This window comes from Protobothrops mucrosquamatus, unplaced genomic scaffold (genome assembly GCF_001527695.2).
Source record: "Protobothrops mucrosquamatus isolate PMUCROS unplaced genomic scaffold, P.Mucros_1.0 scaffold2264, whole genome shotgun sequence".
In the NCBI taxonomy this organism is placed as follows: Eukaryota; Metazoa; Chordata; class Lepidosauria; order Squamata; family Viperidae; genus Protobothrops; species Protobothrops mucrosquamatus.
Window position 1 is genome coordinate 171189 of NW_015388353.1, and position 6744 is coordinate 177932.

Genomic DNA, 6744 nt, shown 5'->3' on the forward strand with positions numbered 1-6744 from the left:
GCAGTTTGTGTAGAAAGACATTGATTCAGCTCTCAAAATGCTATTGACCCTGTGTGTTCACACTAGTCCAGAGACCTGCTTTCAAACTGATAAAGAATTGTCCTGTTGCAAGAAGAAGTTAAATATATGTATATATTTTGTCATGTCTGGAATGACCATCAATTTTGCTGACTCCTGGAGGGGGGGAGAAGAAGAGGGATAAAACTGGAAGTCTGTTCAGGTAACGGTATACTCTGAACAAGTGGACAGCTCGTATTAGCATAAGTAGAGCTCCACCTATGATGTAGGTGAGATGATACGATATTTCCAGGTTCCGCTCTTGATTGGAAAAAGGCAGATATAGTTGGTCTCTGTTAGACTGGCCACCGGGTCTTGAATATCTGAATGGGTCCCTTATACAGAAATCACCAAAGAGATCCCAATTTGAACCGACCCTTTGCTTCAATCTCAGAAGCCACCCTGGGTAGAAGACAACCCGCCAACCCAAAAGACACATGTAAATGAAAAAGTTGGTCACCTCTCCTGCTTCTTCATTCTTCATGGGGAGATCTGTTTTCTTCCAGAAGCCATTTCTTTCTCTTCCTGTTGAGAATTTGCACTGTGAAGTCATTGAATAGATCCTTGGAGTGAGAACAATGATGTCATAGAAGAAGAAGAGACGGGACGGAATGAACGGAAAGGCAGGCTGAGTCTTGTGACGTGTTCCTAATTCTCAGCTGAAAGCTGTCTTCCAGGTGCTGAAATGTCTTCTAGACTGCAAAGGAAGCTTCTGTTTTGTTGTGTGGCTCTCAGGGTTCTTTGCAATGTCTTTTGTTGATCGTTTTGAGCTTGCCTATTTCTCGTGAGACAGTGGGTGGTGTCACCGTTGAATAGCATAGCATAGCATAGCATAGCATAGCATAGCATAGCATAGCATAGCATAGCATAGCATAGCATAGCATAGCATAGAATAGAATAGAAATTTCCAGTGTTGGAGCATTCACAACTTCTGGAGGCAGGTTGTTCCACTGGTTAATTGTTCTCACTGTCAGGAAATTCCTCAATAGAATAGAATAGAATAGAATAGAATAGAATAGAATAGAATAGAATAGAATAGAATAGAATAGAATAGAATGGAATAGAGTAAGGAATAGAATAGAATAGAATAGAATAGAATAGAATAGAATAGAATAGAATAAGGAATAAAGTAAGGAATAGAATAGAATAGAATAGAATAGAATAGAATAGAATAGAATAGAATAGAATAGAATAGAATAGAATAGAATAGAATAAGGAATAGAGTAAGGAATAGAATAGAATAGAATAGAATAGAATAGAATAGCAGAGTTGGAAGGGACCTTGGAGATCATCTAGTCCAACCCCCTACTCAGGCAGGAAACCCTATGCCATTTCGGACAGATGGCTGTCCAGTTTCTTCTTAAAAACTTCCAGTGTTGGAGCATTCACCGCTTCTGGAGGCAGGTTGTTCCACTGGTTAATTGTTCTCACTGTCAGGAAATTCCTCCTTAGTTCCAGGTTGCTTCTCTCCTTGATTAGTTTCCACCCGTTGCTTCTTCTCCTGCCTTCAGGTGTTTTGTCCAGGATGGCCTTAAGGATTCTTGCCTTGATCAGAGGGTTGGACTAGAAGACCTCCAAGGTCCTATGATACATGCAACATAATTGTTTTGTAGCAGGAAACCTGGATTTTCCCCCTGAAGCACAAGGCTAGCTGGACTCTTTATATTCTGTGTGCAAGTTAACCTTTTTTCCCCCCTGCAAATAATTAAGTAACTGCTATGCTCCTTTACAAAGGCCAAGCTTTTGCCTCTTTATTATCCAAAATGTAAAAAGTGCCTTTGAATTTACCAGCTCCCTGCTGTTCTGGAGGTCTCAGATATTTTCTTTTACTTTTCCTCATTGGTGAAAAGTGGGCCCTTTACAGGAACCGGCATAACCAACATGCCTCCAACACGAACAAAAGTTTTCTTCAGCATCTCTTGATTTTTATCCTTTTCCAGGGCAGATTCCTGACTCCCTTCTTCCACATCTAGGCAAATCTTCAAATAACAATCACAGCAATTATAAGGCATTTTCCCATGAAGCCATTTTTTAAAAAAAACAACCAATGATTTACTAACTACAGGTGGTCCTCGACTTACAACAGTTCACTTAGTGACGGTTTGAAGTTACAACGGCACTGAAACAAGTGACTTAGGACCAGTTTTCACATTGACAACCTTTGCAGCGATCCAGAGTCATGTGATCAAAATTCAGATGCTTGTGGGCAACTGGCATGTACTTACGACGGTTGTGGTGTCCCAGGATCATGTGATCCCCTTTTGTGACCCTCTGACTAACAAATCAATGGGGAAGCGAGATTCACTGAACAGCCATGCTACCAACTGAACATCTAAAGTGATTCACTTAACAACGGTGGTCATAAAAAGGGTCAAAACTGTAAGGTCATAAAAAGGGTCAAAACTGACAAAAAGTGTCTCGCTTAGCCATGGAAATTTTGGATTCAACTGCCATCAGAAGTCAAGGGCTACCTGCACTTGCTATCTTAGGTCAGTTCTGAGATTCATCATTAATCTACCCCCCTGTCTATATGATAAGGAAGCCCCATAGAACATAAAAGCTACTTAGATGACCAGGTAATGTTCTTGCCCAGGTGATGACTACGGCCCCTTATTTTATTTACAACAGTTTTGACCATTTTAATTCTGATCAAGAGTGCCAAGAGGTTAAAGCCATCGGCACATATTGGGAGTTGGACGACACAAAAATCTGATAAACAGAAATAAAATAAATAAAATAATATTAAGCAGTGTAAAACAAGTAGGCATCTTTGAATCAATGCAATAATGCTGATATGCACTAGATAAGCCTGCATAATTACAGTCATCTCAGCCATCTCTGGAAGGTCTGAAAGAATGCTATAATACTAGACCAGCCTGGACATACAGTATTTCGAAACCTGTGATACCCAAGCTGAAAAGATATGCTTCTCAAACTGAGTGTCTGCAGTTGCTGGGAGCTATCTGTATCTCTACTGAAAATGAGTTCTTCAAATATGAGTGGAAACATCTCAATAAAGTATCTTCAAGCCTTCAAGTTCTCCTACCGCACAATCTGGTGAATGAAGACCACATTAAAATTCAAGTTTCTTGAATTTTAAATCTGTGAATCTGCTACGCAGTGATTAAAGTTACTAAACTTTCACTTACCTCAGTGAAAAATAAAGGTTGCTTTGTTTTGGGTCTTTGTAGAGGTAGGGGTGGCTTTGGAAACAGAAGTTGGATCTTGATCAAGGATTTCGGAGGCAGTTCACCGAAAATGGAATCTAGAACTAAGAAGTTGAAATAGAACAGTTAAGAATAAAAGTGCTGACAAAAGATGACTTTCTGGTCTTCTCCATAGAGTGTTGGAATTGTTCTGATTTATGCAGAAAATCTGGAAAGAATTCCCAAGTAAGATCATATATCAGACCATCTTCCAGAATATGGCTCCTGCTGCCATTACCAATTCTGAATGTACTTCTTCTCTTAATCCAGACACAGGAATAATAGGATAACAGAGAAGACCTACATTGAGATGAAAACTGGAGGAATGAGAGGTCCTTGGTGCTCCCTAAACTTGGCTATTTTCTTGCAGATGCTTCGTTACTCAAAGGAGGTAACATCATTGGTATACGACTAGCATTGATGATGCTACCTAGTTTGGGTAATGAAAGATCTGCAAGAAAACAACCAAGCTCGGTGAGCACCCAGGACCCTTCATTTCAACCTGAGCTACAAATATTCTCCTTTACTGAAACTGGAGGAAGGTTCTTCCCAACATATACTTGTAACCTGGCATGATAAAGCAACAAGGAAGAGATAGAAAAAATATCCTTAATTTTCTCCTTTCTTCAGTTATCTCCACACTCCTCATCTCACCTGACTCGGAAGGACTTGGAATTCAACATATCACGAATTGCTTTATTTCAGGAAGACTATTTGCGCTTCTATCTTTATCAGTGGTGTCCAGTGAAGGTCTACTCATGTTCTTTGGTGGAATTCTAGAGAACTGCTTTTCCCAAGGCAGGTGAGGCCAATCCAAAGAAACGTCTGAGTCCGGATCAATGTTCAATTGAATCTAATGCTTAATTTAAATTTAATTGGAATTGAATTAACTGCAGCCAATATGATTACCTCCTGGCTGCATTTATGCTGTAGATACAACATCCTTAACCTAATTGCTCATTTCCTGAGGATGCTCAATACGCTGAATCATAAACCTGCCTGATAGACTAGATTCACAAACATGCTAAGCCAAGAACAAACTAAGGTTAATGTTAACCAACCTTAGCACACTACACAATAGTCTTGACGTTGGCTGGTTAAGCATGTTGTGTGGACAGAGACGTTAAGTATTTTAGGTATTTGTTTATTTATTTACTATTTCCCTCATCTATCATATTAAATCTTGCAATTGGAGGACAATTTTCGGAAGGGGCTCTCGTGACCTTACTCAAGGTTTTGCAAAATGGGGTGTGCCCTGGATGTTATCCTACACATTTTGTTTATAAAAGGCTGGATCTGATCTGCTCTCAGAAAAGCTTCTATTCAGCTTTATAGATGAGTCTCTCAGAACGTGCATTTATAGCCATGCATTTGAAGAGTTACCAGTCAACTTCCACCTTAGCTGCAAATTTTGAAGATTGCTGTTCCAAAGCCTGTGGAAGAACACTGGGCTGGCAAAGATAGTAACTCATTTAGATTTGAATCAAAACACTCTAGGCTCAACAGGCAGCTGTAACATTAGTGGTGCAATACAAGACAACATTTGAAAAAGCCTCTGATCCCTCATTTTCCAATATACCAGCCCAGTTGGAGATTAAATGAAAACTTGCACAAAAGTTTGGCTGTGTTGCAGTTTCTGTGCATTATATTTTTTTCTAATACATCTTTGTATCTTCCTTCCCATAATGTGTGCTTGCATGTTTTAAAACTGGGGAATAGTACGGTACAAATCAGATTTTGAAGGATCACAGAGTTTTGGGATCAAAAGACAGGAAAATTAATTAAGTTGCATTAAAACGGAAAGCAAATCTCTTTCTCTAGTGCCAGGTAGTTGAGGAGAAGGCCAGTTCAATGGGACATTGCTTTTCTAACTTCAGAGTCAACAACATTGTGTGTGCATGTGGGCAGGAGGGATTTTCTAATCATTCCTTTCCACCTGATTTCTACATTATTATTTTTTGAACGTCTTCCTCTCTATTGTTAGACAAACTCACGTTGTTTCTCAGGCTCTTCTGGTGGACCAGCAGCTTCATCGGAGCAGAACAATTCCCTGGTGGACTGTTCAGGATCACTTCCATTGGAAAGTTCTGGGCCAGAATCCACTTCATCATCATTGTACTCTTCTTTTACAGCCTCTTCACTTAAGTCATATTTTGCAGCAGCTTGCAAAAATTCTTCCACTTCAGTTTCATACAGTTCATCCACAGTGCTGAAACAGGGAGGGAGAAAAATCCAAAATAAATCTAATACAGAATAACGGAGCTGGAAGGGACCTTGGAGGTCCTCTGGTCTAACCCCTTGCTCAGGCAGGAGATTCTATGCCATTCCAGACAAATTGTTGTCTAATCTCTTCTTAAAAATTTCCAGTGATGGAGCACCCACAACTTGTTCCACTGTGAAGACAAGTTGTTCCACTGATTAATTGTTCTGTCAGGAAATTTCTCCTGAGTTCTAGGTTGGTCTTCTCCTTGAACAGTGTCCATCCATTGCGTGTCCGTCCCTCAAGTGCTTAGGGAGTAGATTGACCCTCTCTTTTCTGTGACAGCCCCTCAAATATTGGAAGACTTCTGTCATGTCAACTCTAGTCCTTTTCTTCATTACACTAGACATATCCAGTTCCTGCAACTGTTCTTTATGTTTTAGCCTCCAGCCCTCTAATCATCTTTGTTGCTCTTCTCTCTATTCTTTCTAGAGTTTCAACATCTTTTATGTATCAGAACTGGATCCAGCATTCCAAGTGTGGTCTAACTAAAGCAGTATGAAGCGGTACTAACTCTTCACATGATCTGGAACTCGATGTTGATGTAATCTAGGACTGCCTTGGGTTTTTTGGCAGCTGCAGCACACTGCTGGCTCATACTTAAGTGATTGTCCACTAGGACATCCTAGATACTTCTCACAGTTACTGTCACTGAGCCACGTACCATCTATCCTGTACCTGGGAATTTGGTTTTTCTTGGCTAAGTGTGAAGATCAGAAATGAGGAGGTGATAAGCTGCCTGGGAAAGCCAAGGGAAATTCTCAAAACAATTAAAAAACTAAAATTAGAATATTTCGGACATGTGATGCAACACCCAAAAAAATACGGCATACTCCATTTAATCCTCCAGGGAAAGATTGAAGGCAAACGAGGTCCAGGCAGAAGAAGAACATCGTGGCTTCAAAATCTAAGGGACTGGTTTGGACAAAACTCAGCAGCACTTTTTCGTGTGGCTGCTGATAAAAACAGGATTGCCAACATGATTGCCAACGTCCGATAACAGATATGGAAGAAGAAGAAGAAAGAAGAAGAAGAAGAAAGAAGAAAGAAGAAGAAGAAGAAGAAGAAGAAGAAGAAGAAGAAGAAGAAGAAGAAGAAGAAGAAGAAGAAGAAGAAGAAGAAGAAGAAGAAGAAGAAGAAGAAGAAGAAGAAGAAGAAGAAGAAGAAGAAGAAGAAGAAGAAGAAGAAGAAGAAGAAGAAGAAGAAGAAGAAGAAGAAGAA